The sequence below is a fragment of the Pinus tabuliformis genome, chromosome 7 (genome assembly GCF_031772625.1).
Source record: "Pinus tabuliformis cultivar Carrire ecotype Pingquan chromosome 7, CPIR1, whole genome shotgun sequence".
NCBI lineage: Eukaryota > Viridiplantae > Streptophyta > Pinopsida > Pinales > Pinaceae > Pinus > Pinus tabuliformis.
In genome coordinates this window covers 1798867533-1798888228 of record NC_142293.1, presented here as the reverse complement: position 1 = coordinate 1798888228, position 20696 = coordinate 1798867533, and positions in this window count along the sequence as shown.

Sequence of the window (20696 nt, the reverse complement as noted above, 5' to 3'; positions counted from 1 at the left end):
AAATTAGCTGCCAACCGCTTGCACCTCTATGGCGAAATCATTTTGAGGGCAGGAGCATTCTGGTTAGGATATAGGTTCCGAAGTCCAATTATTTGGCTCCCTGCACTCGGATACCAAGCCCTGTATGAGATGCCTGAGGGTCAGACAAGCCATTTCTTTGACTACCTAGTTACTCATGATAGCTGTAGGCCTCCACATGAGATTCCATCTCCAACCTATTCTCTCACTGCCTTGCATGTCAACTACAACGTTTTCATGAGGGCATGAAACAGGGTAAGCAGGGGGGTGTGTGGATTACTGAAAAACGTATATTTTTGATGATTATTTCAGTATCTTTTTAGTAGAACTTGCAAACCTTTTTACATCATGAACTCGGAAAATGATAAATAATTATAACAAAACATGTGAGATTAATATGCAAGACTAAAACGCTGACAATTGTCATTTCCTTATGTAGGAAGGAGTGAAAACGAGAAGTTGTCGTTCCAAAGGAAAGGACAAGGACGGGAGACCGAATGCAAACAAGGCAAAGCAAATCAAAGCGAATCAACCCAGAAAAGGAGGTGGAGATATCAGCTCGGTGCAGGAAAGAAAATAAATGACTGAGGACTAACAGTTTGGCGAATCCCTCAAGATCCTTGATCCTGAGGGATCATTGTTTTATCTATTTTTGCACTTAGACATCTCCGCTGTCACCCTTATAAAAGGGACAACACTGTTAGCTCGGAAGAGAGTTATACATGATTATGCTTTTATGTAATTTCTTCTAAGATCAACACTTTGATCATCGAGTCTCGATAAGAACTGGTTTATTGTAATTTTGATTTATGCATTAATACAAACTTGGTGATTACTTTATCTCTGAGTCTGGATTAACTTCAAGCGGTGTACCCCTGAAGGCTAAGGGCCCGGCCCTGGAGGACACTTTCTCCTATATTATTACGTTGGTTTATGCGTGATTTTCCTATCGTCGTTATTTGGTAATCTGATGTGTTTTATAAGTTTACATCACATGCTCTGTTATGTTTAATTCATTAAGGTTTCCATAGACAGAACTATTATATTGACTCTGCATCATATTACTGTTCTTTTGAGAGTTGATCTAATATTACTAGTCTTAACAGAATACTGTTACTATTCCATTACAGAGTTTTTGTGCTATGCACCTGTTCATTCACGTTACGGAATTCATCTTGGGAGTTATGTTCTTTACGATTGTTGGATTTATAAACAATGTTGTTCTATTTTGAAACGCAGTCGTATTCCTTCTAACTGAGATTGATACTTGGATCATATTACTATTTAAGTGTGCTGTGTGCGTATATGGTTTTCAAGCGTTGTTCCATAGTTCATCAGTAATCAGTGTTGTTCCATTGGTGTGTGCTGTTCGATCTGCCTTAAGAGTGAAAGATTGTCGTTTGATTACGATTAATGCATTTGATTTGATAGATTAAGTTTGTTACTGCTTGTGAGACTTAGTTGTTGTTCTATTTCTTAGTTGCTGTCCTATTTCGGAATTGTTGTTCCATTACAGACTTACTGTTCGATTTCTTATTTTTTGTCCCATTTTCTTATTTTTCGTTCCATTTACTAGAATTTGTTATTTTGGTATGGGAGACGATCTAAGGCTGTAGTGAGCATTGGCATTTACTGTCTGGCTCCCAGATCCACGATCTGTTCTCTGATTTCCTTTTCCATCAGTTTCCAAAGGGATGGTTTATTGCTACTAAACCCTTGACTGATAAGTTACTTAGTCTTTTGAGTGTGTGATTTACTCTTTTGAAGTAGTTAAGCTGTAGACAAGCATCCATTTACTCTTGTATTTCTGACCACTGTACTACTAGCATTACTCTAGCAAATGATAGCCTCAGACTGAGACACTCTTTGAAATAACAAAATGCTCCCCGATTGACATATTAATGTGAGGTAACTAGAGGTGAAAGAGACCCTTTTTATAGCTCTACACCATCCACATCATACCCCCAAAAAAACAATCAACTACCTGCTTAGCCACTTCCAAATCCGAATAATAAAAATTCACAACATGTTTATAATATAGAAGGTCAGAATTTCCAAGCTTGCATGATAAGTCCATTAGATCTAAATAATGTCCAACTTAGATCTGGTAGAGTTTTGGAAAAGAAATTACCATATGTTTTTATTCAGGAATCTGGAGAGGATGAACCCCTTGAGAAAGAAACATATCTTAATCAAGAAGAAATTCCTCAGAAAGAAAGCACCCCTATACATGATACTTCAATAAACTCAACTCCCATTGCAGAACAACCTTTTGTTTCTATTCAAAATCCACCTTTTCCTGAAAGGCTAAAAATTGACAAAGGAATAGAAAAACAAATTGTGTTTCCTGAATATGATATGTTAGATGAACTGAAGAATGTTTGCATCAAAATTCCTTTGTTACAAGCTATAAGGGAAATACCAATATTTGCAAAGACAATCAGGGAGTTAAGCATTAAAAAACCAAGAAGAAAAAGAAAAGAAGTTAAAAAAATTCAGTTAGTTGGAAAAATTGATATTATGATGGGAAAACCAATAGTTCAGAAATATCTAGATCTAGGTAGTTCCATTGTAAAAACACACATTAATGGTGTGGAGATTCCAAATACATTGATCAATTTAGGAGCAACTATAAATATCATAAGTAAACAAACTATGGGTCAATTAAAACTTTCTAATCTTCAATACACACAAACATTTTTTTTTCTAATTAAGACTAACCTAAGTACCCACGGGGGATTTGAACCGGTGACCTATCGCAAGGAGTGCCTTAATAGCGCACCCACTCACCGTCAATCCAAAGCCCCGTGGGCCAATACACACAAACATTACTATAGTTAGCAGATAGATATGTTATCAAACCAGATGGTGTATTAGAAGATATATTAGTCTCCTTAGATTCTAGGGAATATCTTGTTGATTTTATGATTTTAAATCCCAAGAATAATGTAGGAGGACACCCATTGATTCTAGGAAGACCATAGTTAGCTACAGTTGATGCTTTATAAGTTGTAGATCTCGTGATATGTTTATTTCTTATGGAATTTGTACTAAGGAATTCACGTTATACCCTCCTGCAAAAACAACAATAGAAGTAGAAAGTGAAATTTGGATAGATGATGATAATGAAGATTTTGATATACAACCAATATTTGCTACTTCACAAAGAGATGAAGAAGATCAAATTTTAAATTTAATGAATAAAATGATTCTTCCTCAAATTGTGAACAAGGCCAAAATTTTCAAGAACAATACAATGTTGAATATTTATCATCTCATCAAATGCCTTTACATTCTATGGAAAAATTTGGAAATTCTTTAATAGAAATATTTCCAGGAAAAACTTTGAATATTAATGATAATCTGAAAGAATCTCAAAAGAAAGAATTGATAAAGATGTTACAAGAACATTCCTATGCTTATGAATGGGAATACACTGATATGAAAGGAATTATCCTAATACTTGTATGCATCATATCTATATTGAATAAAATGTCAGACCAGTTCAACAACCCCAAAGGAGAATGAATCCAAATCTAAGGAAATTTTTTAAAGAGGAGTTACAAAAACTGTTGAATGTGAATTTCATTTACCCAATATCAGATAGTTAGTGGGTCTCATCATTAGTGATTGTTCTAAAGAAAAATGGAAAATGGAGAGTATGCATCAATTATAGGGAATTGAATAAAGCTACCTTGAAAGATCATTTCCTGCTTCCCTTTATAGATCAAGTCCTTGACACATTGGTAGGGAAAAAGTGTTTTTCATTCTTGGATGGTTTTAGTGGATATAACCAAATCCAAGTAGCTATGGAAGATCAAGACAAAACAAATTTTACCTATCCATGGGGAAATTATGCTTATCGAGTACTTCCTTTTGGATTATTTAATTCACCTGCAACATTCCAAAGGGTAGTGCTAGGCATTTTTTCTGATCTAATTTATGATTGCATGGAAGTTCACATGGATGATTTCATTGTCTATGGTAATTATTTTTAGGAAGGTCTTGAAAGTTTAGAAAAAATTCTCATTAGATGTGAAGAAGAAAATCTCTCATTAAGCCATGAAAAATGCTTTATGATGTTCACCGAGGGAATTGTTTTAGGCCACCACATTTCAGGAGATGGAATTAAAGTGGATGCATCTAAAGTAGAAGTTATTTCCAAATTATCACTTTTTTATTATCAAAGAGATGTTAGAAGTTTCTTTTTTTCACTTGTTATTACATAAGATTCATAAAAAACTTCACAGAGATGGACTCTCCACTTTTCAAATTACTCACAAAAGACTGTGAATTCATTTGGAATTCTAATTGCCAAAAAGATTTTGAAACATTGAAAGAAAATATTTATCAAACACCCATTTTAAGGGGACCAAATTGGAGCCTTCCTTTTCATATTTCAACCAATGCTTTAGATACATCCTTAGCAGTTGTATTAGGACAAAAATATTTGACTCCTTATGCCATTTATTACATGAGTAAAAAGGGACTCCTGCAGAGTTGAATTATATTGTAATAGAAAAGGATTTTTTAGCTGTTGTAGATGCGATTAATAATTTTCAACATTATATCACTAGTTATGAAACTTTTGTTCACACAGATCAATCTGCAATTAGATATTTAATGAATAAATCAATTAATAATGGTAGAGTTACAAGAAGGTTATTGTTATTACAAGAATTCAATATTACTATTTTTGATAGGCCTTGGAGAATACAATTGCTGATTTTCTATCTAGAATAAAAAATGATAATAAGGATGTTTCTATAAAAGATAATTTTCCTAACAAATACATTTTTGCAGTATCTATTAAATCTACTTGGTTTGCAGAGATTTCTAACTATTTGGCCACAAGAAAGTTACCTTCATATTTATATCATAGGAAGAAAAGGAAAGTTATTCAAACTAGTGCATGTTATTCATGGATAAAAGGAGAATTGTACAAAACATGGCCTGATTTAATCACTCAAATATGTGTCAGAGAGGATGAAGGACCAAAAATATTAAAGGCTTGTCATGATGAACCATGTGGAGGACACTTTGTTGATAAAAGGATTGCCTATAAAATCCTTCTCGTAGGATATTATTGGACCTATATTTTTAAAGATGCCAAAGAATATGTTAAGAGATGTGATAGTTATCAGAGAATGGGAAATATTATTCCTTCAGATGGGATTCCTCTACAACCTCAAGTACTTATTGAACCTTTTGAAAAGTGGGCTCTAGATTTTATTGGTTCAAGCAATCCACCATAAAGGAAAAAATTTCCATACTTGTCTGTACATAATATGTCACAAAATGTGTAGAAGCTAAAGCACTTCCTTTTGCTACTAAAAATGTTGTAGTTTCATTTTTTTTGAGGATATTTTCACTCGTTTTGGTGTCCCAAGGGAAGTTGTGACAGATCAAGTTACTCAATTTACATCCAAGTTGGTGCAAAAGATAATGGAGGAATATAAAATCAAACATTGGAAATCCACTCCATATCATCCACAAAAAATTGGAGAAGTTGAAGCTACTAATAAAGTACTTGAAGCAATTATTACCAAAATTGTACATCTGCATAGAAGGGATTGGGCATAAAAGCTTCCAGAAGCTCTTGGGAATATCGTACCACATGGAGAAACACAACAGGGCATACTCCTTATGAACTTTTTTACGGGAAGCAAGTCCTGCTTCATATTGAGTTCCAAATAAAGAGCTTCAAAACAACAGTCAAATAGGGTCTTTATCTATCAGAAGCCCAAAAACAAGGAATGGAACAATTGAATGAACTTGATGAGATACGATAAGATGCTATTCACATAACCAACAGAGTTCAACAACAAAGATCTAGATGGCGTGATAAGTTTATCAAAGATAGGAAGTTCCAGCTGGGTGATTGGGCATTACTTTTTGATTCTAAATTTAATGATTTTCAAGGAAAATGTCAAACTCATTGGCTTGGTCCTTATGAGATTGAAATTGTCTTTGATAATGGAGTAGTCATAATTAAAACCATTTATGAAGAAAAAGTAACTCTCCTTGTAAGTGGTCATAGATTACGAATATATCATAAACCATTGACAAAGGAAGAGTTCACATAAATCTTCAAGATAATATTGATATGAAGTTGGCCAGGGAAGATTCTTCTTCCTCTCCAACTTAGCCTTCTACTTTTTTTTCAAGAAAAAATTATATATATATAAACATGAAAACCAACATTGTTGGCATGTTTATCCAGAAAATCTAAGTTGAAAACCAAGAATTTTTGGAAACACAGATTTTCTTTTAATTTACCTATCTTGTCCCATTTCTTTTATTCCTCTTTTGCAGAAATAAAACAACTACAAAATTGCCAATCTGCAGCTCTCATGAAATTCCGTAGCTGACTTGACAGATTACAGCTCAAACAACCTAAATGGAGATCATAGCCAGAGAAATCTAAGCAGCTTACAAAAGAACAAATCAGTAAGGTAGAATGAAAGGTATGTAAATATTAGTCAAATATTAATAAATATTGAATTATCAGATATCAATAGATGATTATTTTTAAACTAATAACCGTTGTGTTGGGCATGGAATCCCCCCAAGGCATGTTTTGGGGCTTAAATCCCAAGTTTTGACTAAGTCCATTGTAAAGACTCCGCGAATGGTAGGCGCAGAGCGCGAAGTTGTAATAGAGTCATAGGGTTGTTCGCCCTTGTTTTTGTAATGTAATGTCGGCTTGAAAGATCTGTAGAGAGAAATAGAATAGAGGAATCAGATGGAATAGAAGGATTAGAAGCATTGAGTCAAAGTGTAAGTCATGTCTTTGGGTCATATAGTAGGAGAAGGCTATGTAGTTGAGTGTGTAGAGGCCTAGTAGTCCACAATTGAGTGCGTAGGGTAGGTCGAGTCTGTAACCATTTGAAGAATTAATAAAAGAGAATTTTTACCATAGTTCTATGTATTTTTTCTGGTTTTATGTATTATTGGGTATAATTGCAAGTTTAATGTTTATTCATTGCGCGAACTCATTTGAATGTGCTGAATAAGTATCTGTTTACGCGAAGATAACTAACTGTTATAAGAAGATAAGTAAATATCTCGAGTGTGACTTAGGGAAATAGTGTAGATTGCTGCTCCAGCAGTGTGAAAGCCCCACAACCCCTCGTTAGGGCTGCACGAAGGTGAATATATCAAGGTGTGAAGGCCAGGGAAGTGCGTGAGGTAACTTGCGTGAAGGGACTCACAGTTGGACCAAATCAACCCCTTTAACATCTCAACGGTGCAAAAACCTGGTTCCAACACCTCCCCATACTACTTCGAGTGAGACCTCAGTCCACGCTCGATGGACTATTGTCAAAAGGGCCAGTAGTACAGGGATTTGTTTGGCTAATTAACTCCGAACTTGGATCAGGCCCCAACAAGCCAACAAATGGTTCCATTTCCGAGACCGAGATCTACATAGAGATGTCTAATGCTGTATCACTAGAATCCAACTAAGAAAGAAATTGAAGATCGGTTGGATAGGAAGATTCACGAGTTCACGGCGTAGGAGAACAGGAATATGTGACTATCAAAAGAAGAGTGGTTAGACTACTACATATACACAGAGATCCACAAAATTTTCTTCGCATCTTTCCCTACTGAGCTATACGAGCATATCACAAAGCTAGAAGATAGCCAAGAAAGGTGTAAGCTCAACAAACCTATTGTGTGGATTCCATAATAGGTGCGCAGATTGAAGCATCAGAGGATAAGATCACACGCGCTATTGATCATTGGCTCGATCGAATTATAGGAGGATTCATTACTGAGTTCGCGGTAGATACTTCAATCAACTATAGCGAGGCAAAACAACGCTTTCTCAAAGGACCGCGAGGTAAGTACGTTAATTATATGAACACTTGGATTAAAATGCTATTGTCTGAAAATCGGGTTATGTGAATACATTGATGTTCGAGGCTATGCAAAGTGGGAGAATTTACAAAAACGAAGGTAGTGCAGAACCAAAAACTAGCCCCTTCATTTCACCTCTGCAAGGGAATGAGGAAGAGCTCGCGAAGGTCTCACCAAAAAGTGCAATCAATTTGATAAGGCAAAGGATTCCGCACATATCACCCCCACCCACACCACCACCAGTTTCACCACCTTCACCCCCATCTTCGCCCATACCACCTCCGCCACCACCATGAGTCAATATGGCGAGCACGATAAAGTTGTCGGTGTTCAAGGGAGTAGGAAATGAAGATCCAAACCAGTTTTGGTTCGTGATAAAAGCTATATGGGAAGCGCAAGGAGTTACGAATGAAAATATAAAGAAAGCAACATTGGTCAGCGCTCTGCAGGATCATGCGCTGACCTGGTATATTAAGCATTCTAATGACAATCTGAATGCAGGGATCGTAGATATCCAAACTACGCTGAACAGAGAATTTAGCAAGCCAAAGTCAGAGGCGCAGTTGATCATTGGGTTCAAGGAGATCATGATGCTACCAGGCGAGACTCCTTGGGAGTTAGATCAGAGACTGAAGTGCACAATTCGTGAAGCTAATATGACTTTGACGGATGGAAAACACCGCGAATGGTTTGTAGCGTCGCGAATGCCGCATTTAAGGAACACGTTGTCACAACAAAGGATAAAAACTCAGGCCAAGCCCTTGGAGATCGCGATGAGGTTGCATGAAACCTCGATATAGGATCCTAACCTGGGAGTTTAGTAGATCCACGTGTAGTTGAAAAACTTGTGCCTTGAGATGCAGTGTCTGAAACAGGACAGGACAACTCGCCCAGAAGTGCATGACGAGGTATGGTGTGTTAAATGTAAGGGTCAGGGTCATGACAAAGACCATTGCCCAATGTGCGTGAATTACCTCGCAGGAGGATGACTAATGTTGTTAAGACCAAAGGCACAAATAGGACCTAGCGCGGCGCATGCGTTGTGGTGCGCGATTTTTCAAATCAAAGGAAAGCATGCTACAGACAACTACCATTTGTTGCAGAAGTACACACAGAATTCACAACAATTGTTCTGTACTTTCTATAGATCAGTAGGACATGATGAGCACACCTATAGAAGCTATGAACTGATGATGGATGGGACTCCCACCTACAGAGTTCAGGCCGAAACGCGGCCCCTTTACCAGAACGCAGGGATGGTGTGAACCGGATTTCAAGGACACAGATGAGGCCAAGCTGGAGGAGGACCTGGAAGAGGTCGCGGACAACTGATATGTTATAATTGTGGAGGGCTAGGACATTATGCCCATGATTGTATGAATCCAACGTGCCCCTCATGCTTGTATTGTACATTATTTGATCATGAGACAGAGAATTTTCCCACACTGATAGCGAGGTTGTGCGAAAAAGGAGCACTCCAACCTCCCCCGACTCAGAACCTACAAATGATGAGGTCTGAGCCACGTGAGGAAGACCCTAATGTAAATATTGTGCTCCGAAGTGGAATTATGATAGGGGATGACAAAGGCAAGTAGCCTAAAGATAGTACTTGGGTTCGCAAGGCTCCAACGAAAGAACCAGAGTTTGATTTGGAGTGCACTAAGGAAACCTTCATGGAAGCCAAGAAGAGCTTCGCTAATGCCTCCACTTCAGAAAGAAAAGCCAGAACGGAGCCAAAAATGGACCCATCGATGCTCACAACATTCCTGGAAACATGCATGAAGCTGTTGCGTGACAGTAAGGCTGTAAAGGGACTGCAGGAACTCATAAATAGATGCGCTAGGACCACGCTAGGAGAACCGCGCGTAGTCCGGAAGATTGGAAAGCATGTGATGAGGACGGGAAGAGAAATGATATTGACCGCACAAATTTGGGAATATGAGATGGACCAAGTGATTCTAGACCCAGGATTGGACGTGAACGTTCTGCCAAAGCAGACATGGGAGTGCATGGGCAGGCCTACACTGTAATGATCTCCTATCCAACTGCAAATGGCGAACCAACAAAAGATCCTATCGATGGGAAGATTGCAAGGGATCATCGTGGATATTGAAGGAGCAAGCGCGTTGGAAGATTTTGAAGTGATAGAGATTGTTGATGACATCAATCCCTACCCTGCACTATTAGGAATAGATTGGGCCACTGACATGAATTGGGTGATAAATCTGAAGAAGCACAAGATGATTTTTGAGAAAAAGTCTCTGCGCGTACTCGTACCTTTAGACCTTGTAGAAGGATTGTGCTACACGGAGCCAATGCGCGACTATGAAAGTGATGACGACTTAGATTTCATCTACAAGATAACCACGTGAGAGCAGGACTGGGTAAATCCCAACATAGATGGACGAATCTCATGGGAGCACGAAATCTCCTGTACATCAATTTCAGATGAAGAAATAAAGCAATGGCAGAACTAGTTACACGAGGTAACCACGCTAAACTGCAACATGATGACAAGATCATTGCGCTGCGTATCAACGGAAGTAAAGGATTTTCCTACATATGATGGGTTAAGCGAGGTTGATGCCTTCCTGAATAGATTTGAAAGAGAGGTGCTGGAACAACAACATTTCAAAGCTCTGAAATGGGTGCTACGTGCTACACCCGCAAGGTGGTCGGGTACGCACCAAGGAAGCTTTGAGGATTAGCGCGAATGTAGGAGAATGATATGCATGTGGTTTGGGAAGCCTCAGATGTGATTAACTAACAAGATTACCGAACAGAACACTCCGTGCACGCACATGCCCAGATGGATACAAGCATATCTTAAAAAACCTGTGGATGCACACAGACTTCGTGTTAGAACACATGGTTAATAAGCATGTGCGGGCAAGGCAATTGCGTGAACGACCCCTCCAGTTGGAACAACAGAGTATGGAAGGAATTGGTGTGCAGAATGTTATCCATGCAAAAGTCTTTCACAAAGTATACGAAGCACTGAACAAGGTATATGATGCGTAGCAGACTGATTTGGACCTGTGCATACCAGCGGCTCTGTGGGCTTATAGGACAACATGCAAGAAACTGACAAAGCAGATGCCTCTGAGGCTGGAGTATGGAGTGAACGTTGTAATCCCCATAGGGTATAAAATTCCTAGTCCACGCATAGCAGTGCCAGTAGATATGACGGCTCGCGGAGCCTTGGAAGAAGGGATCGCGCAGCTGAATGAAGCAGAACGCTTGGGACCTGAGGAAGAAATATGATAGGGTGATCTTAGGCTCTAAGAACTTATGAAAGAAAGGGTGCGATTAAGGGAGAAAAGCGCTCTGGTGGAAGCGGAAGTCAAGAAGCTTGAGGACGAAATAAAGAAATATTTTCTCGATGAGAAAACCAGGGTGATAAAACAAGGTGCACATGATCACGTTGACAGATTTGGGGACTACCATTGAGAGTTGATCAGCTTGATGCCTTGGATTGGACCGCATATTACTAAACGAATCACCCATAGTGGTGCGTTGCAGCTGATAAAGTACGCGACACAACCAGTAACAATAAAAGGTGGATGTTTTCCAGGAAAAGTGATGGAGGACCGGTTGAAACCCTATATAGGTGGTGCGACCACCTGACTATCCGTGGGAAGTACAGTCTTAGCGCTCCAGGAAGTTGAAAGGATGCAGGGGACTATAAACTACTCTGCCCGGGAGCTGTGTGATGTTGGAGCTGCGCGCAGGAGAAAAGTTTCCATTGTAGTCACTATTCAAAGATGTGATGCTTGACTTGCGACCTAATGGAGCAGGCGGCAGGCATTTAAGATGCACTTTATGGGCAAGATTTGGGAAAATATGCTGCCAAGGGAGCATTAATAGATCAGATTTGGGGGGAACAATCAAATTCAAATTCAAAAGATGCTATAAATTACAAAGGGCTTCCCAACAAATAGCACTTGGTCATTTGTGAATTGATCTGTTGTATGCCCCGTGTATTCTAAGATGAGACCTGTTTTCTCTGTGCAGAGCGTTGATTGAGCCCCTGATTGAGCGATTGAGATATTTATGGACGAGCAATATGGCAGCGTTTAAAGAAGCTAGGGAAATTGTAGAGATGACTGTCGAAGAGGCCACACAGGCCCTAACCGTAGAAGATTCCCCTAAAGGCACTAAGATTGTGGTGGAAATCCCTAGATCATCGTGCACACCAAGGCCAAATAAAGACAAACAACCAATGATTCCTGTGCATTTGTCCCCTCGAAACCCACTGTGCACCAGATTAACGATGGAGGAAAAAAGGAAAGCAGTTAACCTAGAAACTGACGAGGAGGAAGAAGACCTAGGGGACCTCATAATTGAAGAAGACAAGGATGAGGGCATGGAGGAAGAAACCGAGCCTGCGCACCCTCCAAAAAAGCAGCCCGTGTATATGCCCCCATGGAAGGGGAAGGCAAAAGTGCCCAAGGACCTCGACGAGAACAAGAGCTCTCTCCAAACTCTGCTCCTCCCGGACGACATCATCTTTGAGGGCACACACTTGGGATGGGTGCTGAACTTGAAGTTTGAAGATTGGGATCTTGCTAACCACGAGAAGTTCCCTCACCAAGAGACCGTGTAGCTCATGAAGCCCAAGCAGAACACTGCGGCAGGGTTTATAGAATTGGAGCCATGAAAGTGGTTACGTGGAGTTGAAAAGGAAGGGTTATTAAACTTGCTCTGGGTGCCGCATTACCACCGTGCCCTAGTGACGATCTTCATCATCAGGTAGCTGCTATGCCTGGTGCATGGTGGGTGTTTGTTGCTGGAGGAGCCCATCCCCATCACGGACCACTTAATCCATCACATTACCCAGCTCCCATCTAAAGGAGAGGACCCCACAGACATCTCGGAGGGGAAGAGCAGCAATTTGACCATCGCGAAGGCCATGAAGAAGAAATACAAGATGGAAAAGAAGAAGAGGGGTTACGTGATCTCCAGTATCAACAATAAGGAAGTCAGGGTGGTGACTCAGATACTGACAGGTAAGGTCATGCGGAAGTGTCGCGCGGATGAGGTACCTGCGCCAGTGGTGTCACTTGCTAAACAATGCGCAAAAGGGGTCCAGTTTAATTGGTCCGAATTCTTGTGCAAAGAGTTCCTAGAGAATTGCCACGAGGCACAAGAACAAGGAAAAATGTTCCACTATGCATGGCTTCTGCTGTCCATAGTGTTGGTGGTGGGGGAATTACTGGAGGACAACTAGTTCCCCATGATTTCAAGGGATCTCCTAGAGGCTACGAAGTACGCTTCGCTATGGGCCACTAAGGACGCGAACCAGATCCGCGACAGTAATATATTCTAGGTGTTCATGGAGATGAACATCAGAATGGGGATTAACCGCAAGCCACAATTATCACCCACTATCTACAAGAGCCTGCAAAATTTTGCAGAATTTAAAGCAGACTTCCACCACATATACCGCAGAGCACACAAGGACCCTGCGAAGAAGTGGAGCGAACTACCCTTCATAGCCACTGATGATGTGATTTTCAATGTACTAGAGATGTGGCCACTGGAATGGCGTGCCCCAGACATCATCGCAGCAGAAAAATTTGTTGTGCAGAAGAAGAAAGAGGAGGCCAAACTGTGCATGGCATAGTTGGTAGAAAAGAGAAGGCAAGAAGCAGCAGCAACAAAAGCACAGGAGACATGGGACGCTGCGTAGGCAGCAGCAAAACAGAAAAAGTCCGCAGCATCAACAACAAAGAAGGCGCGTGAGGGCCAAAAGTCCCCTCCACCAAAGCATGAGGAAGAGATGGAAATTTAGGAAGAAGAGGGCGGTGCGGACCCATAAAAAACATAAACACAATTGAAGTGCTAGCTCCCGAGCGAGCGGATGGGGCCACACAAGAAGTTCAAAGCATCTAAACTATCTATCGACCCGATCACCCTTACTGAGGGGGATCTGCACGACATAGGCGAGACGATGCGTGACATCACCAACGAGGCCCTCCAGAACTTCGTGGAGGGGAATCATATTTTGTTAGGGGCTCTGTAAGCACATATTCTGGAGTTGCAGGTGTGCACTCCTCGAGTTGGTACTCTTTCAACCAGCCTCGCAGTAGGGACAGCTTCAGCCAAGGAAATGTTACGCGCACGGACAACCAACACCATAGTGCTACCAGAGGGGACACTGGTTACAAAAAATGAGGCCGACAGGCCTAGGGTTAATACCTTGTGTTAGCGCTTGGAATTCACCTAGGCTGAGATAGACAAACTCTCAAGGCTACATCAAACCATTTCACCTCGTAGCTAGCCCTACGAGGTATGAGAAGGCTCTCTCGGGTCAGATTTGATAGATCTTTCAATAGGATTAGGCTGACCAATTAAGAATAAAGATTTTAGGCTAGTAAATTGATAGGGGGTTTGATTTGATGATTTGTGGGGGTTTTGGTGGCAATTGGTGGAAGTGCAATTCAAGGTGCGGGGATTGAGCACAGTTTTCACAGGGGGATCTAAGGGGCAAGGTAGGAATGAGTGCTGATGCCTTAATCTGAGATGGATGATCAGAGATGATAGAGGAGGAGCTAAAGAGGGCAAACACACAATTCGAATCCTCTCTAGACAATAGAAAACATTAATATTGAACAAACTAAAAAGCTGAGCATGTCAAAACATGAGTTCAAACTTTACCACTTCATCTGTCCAATTTAGAAGCATAAGAGAGATGTGAAACACATAAACAAACTTAGAAGAACATGTAGAGAGCACACCATCAACACATCAAATCCACAAGAATCCTCAAAGATGTCTGTAAAACCCTGGCTTTCCTTGCCTTCAATTGCAGAAATAGATGCACAATATACAATAAAGCTTCCTTACACAAGAGTCCAACCATCAAAATGAGAAGGAGAGAGCATAATATAGACCATCTAGACCATCTAACTCCTTTCCCCACCTCTAGGGGTCGAGCTCAGCTTTCTAGGAGCAATTTGAACAAATTCTAAACTAAGAACTAGAAAATAGGCAGCCAAACAACTTGCCTCTATTACTTAGCTAACTCATCCATGCATTAATTTTTCATTTTTTACATCATGGAAGCTTCTAGAAGGGTAAAGAAAGATAAAATCTACCAAAGTGCCATGAAAATATTACATTTATCCATCATCTACAAGTAATAATAGTCAACCATAGTCAAAACAGTGTTTTTTGACCAAAAATGTGAATTCTGGCAAATCTGGAAGTTCTGGTCGCGCCCCTGGAAGTTCTGGTCGCGCCCCTTCACAGCTGTTTTTGAGTGGGTTCCACTGGTCCAAATCAGGTGCAAGATGGCTCATTGGAAAGCTTGGCCTGTCTACTTTCCATCCCAAGTGGAATTTCTGAATTTAGTATTGATTTGACCCCTCACAAACCATTTCTCCCAAGGTCACTTTCTGCAACTCAAAAAGTGGGCAGAAAGTCATTTTTTTGATGTATTTTGAGCTTTTGGAGGCTCAAAACTCAAAACCAGGCTTCTCCCAAGCATTGGTAATTTTTCTTTTTGCATGCCCTTTCCAAAAATGCCAAGTTTTCAAAATTCCGAGCAGTCCTCCAAAATGGTCTCACCCGGGGTGAGACCAAACCGTGGCCAAACCCTAGACCTAATGCCTAGTGACCAAATTTTGCTTGAAGACTCACTGAAATGACAAAATTTGACCTTGACACTTCAAAATCACTTTGTAAGAGCACATTTGATCACTGGAGGAAGGCTGGCAAGGCTGACACTAACACCTTGAAAGGCATTGGGATCAACATGGCTGCTCTCCCGCGAGAGACGCTCTATGTTCTGCAGGATGGGATTACTGCAGAACTGCGGGCTAGGGAGAGCCACGCGTTGCAAGTACTAAGTGAGTAGAAGATCAACATGGAACAGTTGAGCTTGCAATGCGAAGAAGTCATGTCTTAGAACCGGTAGATGGTGCAGGGACTTGAAGAAGCCTGCCAGATGGTCCCTGAGCTGGGCATCCCAGCAAACGCACCAGCAGAGGCGCACATCCACAGATTAGCAACAGGGGTGCGCGAGGCATGAGAAGAAATGACCAAGGTTCAGTTGGAGCTAAACCTTTAGATAACAGAGTTGCGGTTGAAGGCGCAGCCGTCCACTCCTCCAAAAGTAAGAGAAAAACGTGCCAATGTTATTACATCAGGGATGGAGGAGATCAACAGTGCAGTAGGGGACTGCACCAAAATGTTGGAAGAATCATTCAAGGTCCTCACCAATCTGCAAGAGGACCCTAACATCCAACGCTTAGAGACAGAGGCACGTGAGCTCCAGCAGTAGTATGACAGCGTCAAAGGGACCGCGTAGATGGTGGCCCTCACTCAGAGGCTCACATGAATGCAACAGGCCAAAGCGCTTAAAGAACAAGTAGACGCAGTGTGACATAGAGAGGCAGTTTTGAAGGCGCGCGTTCAGCCTTGGATTGACGAGGCCTTCATCATTACAGCAACAATTGAAGGCAAGCTCGCGCAAATGCAAGGGATGCAGGAACAGATGTAGGGGAGCAGTTCTGACACTGCGGTCTTAGAACAACAAGTACAGGAGATTCAGCAGGCAACCATTCAGTGCACTGCCGACCTTGGAGCCGTCTTAGTAGAGTTGGAGGGTCTCCATGCAAAGATCTTCGCACCAATAGAGTGACTCAAGGGTGAGTCACGATGTTTGTGTTGGGGGCCTGTTGGGCGTGGAATCCCCCTAAGGCATGTTTTGGGGCTTAAAGCCCAAGTTTTGACTAAGTCCATTGTAAAGATTCCGCGAATTGTGGGCGCAGAGCGCGAAGTCGTAATAGAGTCATAGGGTTGTCCGCCCTTGTTTTTGTAATGTAATGTCAGCTTGAAAGATCTGCCCATGGTCTTCAGACAATGGGATTGTATAAATAGAGTGAGGCTTTAAGTGTAAAGATAAATAGAATAGAGGAATCAGATGGAATAGAAGGAATAAAAGCATTGAGTCAAAGTGTAAGTTGTGTCATTGGGTCGTAGAGTAGGAGAAGGCTCTGCAGCCGAGTGCGCAAAGGCCTAGTAGTCCGCAGTTGAGTGCAGAGGGAAGGTCGAGTCTGTAACCGTTGGAAGAATTAATAAAATAGAAGTTTTACCATATTTCTGTGTATCTTTTTTGGTTTTATGTATTATTGGGTATAATTGCAAGTTTATTGTTTATTCACTGTGCGAACTCATATGAATGTGCTGAATAAGTATCTGTTTACGTGAATATAACTAATTGTTATAAGAAGATAAGTAAATATCTCAGGTGTGACTTAGGGAAATAGTTCAGATTGCTGCTCCAGCAATGCGAAAGCCCCACAGCCCCTGGTTAGGGCTACGCAAAGGCGAATATATCATGGCGCGAAGGCCAAGGAAGTGTGCAAGGTAACCTGCACGAAGGGACTCATAGTTGGACCAAATCAACCCCTCAAACATCTCAAGGGTGCAGAAACTTGGTTCCAGCACCCCCCCATACTACTTCGGGTGAGACCTCAATCCGTGCTCTGCGGACTGTTGCCGAAAGGGCCAGTAGTACAGGGATTTGTTTGGCTAATTAACTCCAAACCTGGATTAGGCCCCAACAAGCCAACACATTTCCTCCACCATATTATGCAATGATTTCCCTTGTCATTATAGAATATTGGTTTTTGCAATTCAATTCATGAATTTTTGGTAATCATGTCTTATCACAAGATGTGAATATCATTAAAACCTTGCAATCATTTGAATTTATTCTACTTCATCCGTGTATCATCCCACTTCTTTTGTATTCCATTTCATTTTCTTCAAATCATATCGCATTTCCTTTGGCTCTGTTTCATTTTTCTTTGCTGAAAATATCTCATCTGCTACCCAAATCTCATCCTTGCTACACTCATAATCCTATCAAAAAGGGAAATTAAGGACTGAAGCTTCCTCAACATGGGAGTTATTATGTGTTCTAAGTCGAAAGGGATCAAGATTCTTGAATCCTATCCTTAGGTGAAGAAGCAATTACATCAGGCATGATGGTTACAATTGTTTGAGAAGTTTAATGGGCATGACAAGGAGGTCACAAAATCATTTGATCAGGCCTATGATGGGATAGAAGCAGAAATTGGAGATATCAGGTTCGTCTTGACATAGTTGTTTATGGTGGAAGCTACAGGATTACCTGGAAACAAGGAAAGTTGGTTTAAAACCAGAAAAATCAAAGAAAAATACTCGGAGGTCTTCCTTAAAAACCCAGGTATGGAAATATCCATTTTCAAGAAAGGAATTCCAGTAACAACTTTAAAAAGTAAATGTAGAAATTTATTATTAATCATTCAGAAGATTATAACCTGTGAGGGTAGGTTTGGGAATATGTTCTTCTATCATGATCGGTTAATGATGCATTTTATTAATGACAATGAATTTTCCACATTTCCTACTCTGTAGTTTCAGAAAAATGGTCGCTAACGTCTAAAGAAAAATACAATTTATTGACAGTGCTTTATCATCACAGGTTAGTAAATTTTTTTATCAAAGTTCATTTGAGGAGTAAAGGTGATAATTGGGAGTATTTTCTGGTTCGAAATCATTTTAAAGAAGCTAAGAAAGATGAACCCAGTTCCAAAATAAGAAGTCGCCGAAAATTTCCCTCAAACCTTAAGCTTCAAAACGAATATTTACCTGCACAAGAAATACCACATGATGAGCATACATAAAAAGATTCTAATGATAAAACCACTCTTGCAAGTGTTTTAGAGAGTCTTAGAAGGAAGAAATATGTTAGTACAGATGAAGGCCCATAAAGAGAAGGAACAGAGCAAGACAAAATTATCAAGCAAAAGAGTGCTCTCACTACTGAAAAACCATCAAGAAGAAGTGCACGACTTATGAAATCAGCCATTAAACAATCTCCAGGACTTGTTGATTTAGAAGAAGAAGAAGAGATAATACCATCATAAATTGTAAGTCCAATAAGAAAGATCCCAGAAATCAACCCTGTTCAACAGGAAATCTATGAATATATAAAATCTCTTGAAGAGAAATACTAAGGAAAAGTTGTTGATTTATCCTCAAATCAAGAAGAAATTCTAAGCGAAGAAGTTCATTTCAGCCCTCCAAAAGAATCTAGAATTGAAAATGTTCTTAAAAAGGAAATTCATGAACTATAAGTGTTAAACAAGTATCTAAAGCATGAACATGAAGAAATGAAGGTACAAAATGTCATTCAAAGGACTCAAAACGATAATATTCTCCTACATCTTTTCCACTGGTACAAGAAAAACAAGAAGTTAAAGGTTAAAATTATACTTCTTAGAGTAAAATCAGGAGTTTGCAGTGTAGGGTTTTAATGAAGAAACCAAGGATGGTAACCAGAACCACAAAAGCAGAGAATACTAATTTAAATGTTCTTGCTCAAACCTTGGAGGTAGCTCAGTGATAGAATGGGTCACAAAATTTTGAAATTTTGTGCATGAGGACATGCAATATCTTCTGTGTGGGGGAATGTTGAAGACCAAAATTGTTCCTTTTTGACATCTTCCTTCAACTCCATTCTATTCCTTTTTTACCATAATAATTCCAAATAGCTGTCAACTTGCAAGGTTATTGGAAAAAACATGTATTTAATCATCTTTTATTCATAGTTCCATTGTTTCTTTATTATTTGATTTTATTATTTTCACAAGCTACTGAATTGCATCAATTATGCAACTAATAATCGATTATGGAGCTAAATTGAAGAATCTACAGTTTCTGAAACATCAGTTGAGGAACGAAGCATATGAATAAGTAGTTGGAAACTAGCACAATGATATCCACCTATTCCTCTGATCTGGCAAAGTGATAAGGACATTGTATGAGCTGGTCAACGTGGAAGTCAACTCAGCAGAATAGACTGAAGACAAATCAGGCGAGCGAGAAGATCATGGATTGAAGTTGATATTTTGCCTCATGATTTGCTTCTTTGATAGAAAATCATGAAGAATCGTTATATTATTTAAGAAATGTTATTTTAAGATGTTCTGTTGAGAAGGATATGCTTAGAAATCTCCAAACAATTTAACAAAGGAGGTTATAAAACCTGCCTCTCGACATGATGATAGTGTGACTGGCTATTGTTTTTAAAAACTCTCTACAGTTGATTAATTAAGTTTTTGATTCCATTGTGTTGTGTGTATAAATGCATGGTTAACCTTTGTTGATCTTTGCATACCTACACTCACGGGAGGCCCCCCTGGGAGCTGTAAGGTTTCATTTTTATTTAAGTTTTTTGTTTCTTAGAATTAAGTTATCATAGTGATTATAACTCTAATTTTTAGAATAACGTTAGCAACAATTAATATATAATTTGGTATATATTTCGTAACAAAATTTTTTGTACAATTTCTCATAGATTTAATCTCGTTGTGTGAAGGATGAAGAAATAATCAAAAGGATTTATTATGCACATGTAATTTTTGTTAAAAATAGCAACAAGAGATCCTAATTTAATTTTTCCTTGAATTAAATTGGGAATTAAATCGAAATTATATTCTCATAGCAACTTGTAATAGTTAACTAAGTTAATTTGACCTAGTTGGCTCGGTAAATTCGAGTTGGAAGTCTATCTAGAGTCATGTAGAGTGATTCCTAAATTTTAGGGGTCCACGTTGAGCCATTCTGAGTTGTAATTAATTAATTCAGTCTAACTGAGTTAAAGTTAGTTAAAGTAGATCCAATCGTTGGAGGAACTAGTAGGAGTTCTAGTAGTGGAGAGTAGCTTCAGTGCAGCTTCACTGCTCCACTAGTTAACTGAAGATTCACTCATAAATAACTCATGCATGTCAGTTCAAAGGAAGACCCAATTGAGATTA